This window comes from Bubalus bubalis, chromosome 3 (genome assembly GCF_019923935.1).
Source record: "Bubalus bubalis isolate 160015118507 breed Murrah chromosome 3, NDDB_SH_1, whole genome shotgun sequence".
Classification (NCBI taxonomy): domain Eukaryota; kingdom Metazoa; phylum Chordata; class Mammalia; order Artiodactyla; family Bovidae; genus Bubalus; species Bubalus bubalis.
Window position 1 is genome coordinate 171888433 of NC_059159.1, and position 1233 is coordinate 171889665.

Consider the following 1233-nt stretch of genomic DNA (forward strand, 5'->3'; position numbering starts at 1 on the left):
TTCCTCCCTAACGTTTGTGACCATTACATGAAACCCTGCCCTGCCGAGTCACGGCAGCGTCTAGGCTGCAGGACGAGAAGCTGGGGAATGGAGCTGGCAGCCTGCGGACTCGCTGTGTTACTAGCCCACTGCATTTTACTCCAAGCCACTGTCCACATCTTTAAAATTACGGAATTACAAATACAATTCTGGATGCCTACCTCCGGATGGAAAGTCAGAAGACCTGCGCCAACACTGGGCTTACTCCTGCCTGACGCTCAGGGCTCTGAAACTGCCCTGCAGACGCGCCTCCCTCGGTACAGCGCCTTCCTGCCCAGAGCGCTGCGCTCACTCACGCTATCTGCGTGGCTCCCCGGGCCTGCGCGTCTGCAAACCCTCAGCTAGCGCCAATTCCTTCCTTTTCAACAGAAAGTTAGCCTGCCGGAGGCTACACATCAAGATAGAGACAGAGGAGCAAGGAGAGTCAGGGTCAGGGGTCTTTCTTTCTGATCTGGCACCCTGCTTCTTCAGAGAACCCCAACTCCTCTCAGCACTTCTTCCACCAACTGCTTACATTTTTTAAAGCAGACGGTGTTAACATTTTCCACATTCCCTTTTATCCATTCTTTTTTTGCATGTTTGATTTCCTTAGAGATGACAACTTTGCATCAGTGATTTCATTTGCAGATGATCTCCAAATGCCAAGAAACAATGAATTAGCAATCAGACAAAACTGAAGCACCAACTTCTGCACAGCTCGGGAGACACAGGACCAGAGAGAATCCCAGAAATCAAACGACAGCCTAACAACTAGCTATACAGACAGGAAACGGGGCCCAGAGAACGACACCCCTGGGCGGCAGGGTTCCCAGGTAACAGAGCCAGGCTTCGGTCTGCCAGCTTGGCGCTTTCCACTGCACCATGGCACCTCTACGCAGTCATGGAGGTGGCAGGTGACCCAGGGCCAGCCTGTTCCACAGAAACAAAGACTACGGAACTTTGTGCAGTCAGACATGGCCAATCCTGGCTCTGACAAGAACTAGGGTTTAAAATGTGTCACAAACCATCAGTCTATAGAACTGCATTTGCACTGCAGACACATTCTCTTTAGAACTGGTGTTTGGCGGAGAACATGAATGTCACAGAAGTTGGTGGTCTTTACAACACGGGCTGTTATAAAAGCTGAGCCCCATGTGAGAAAAGTTGCTCTAACAACATCATAGCACCTTTGCTTCAAGTTCAAAAGAGAAAAAG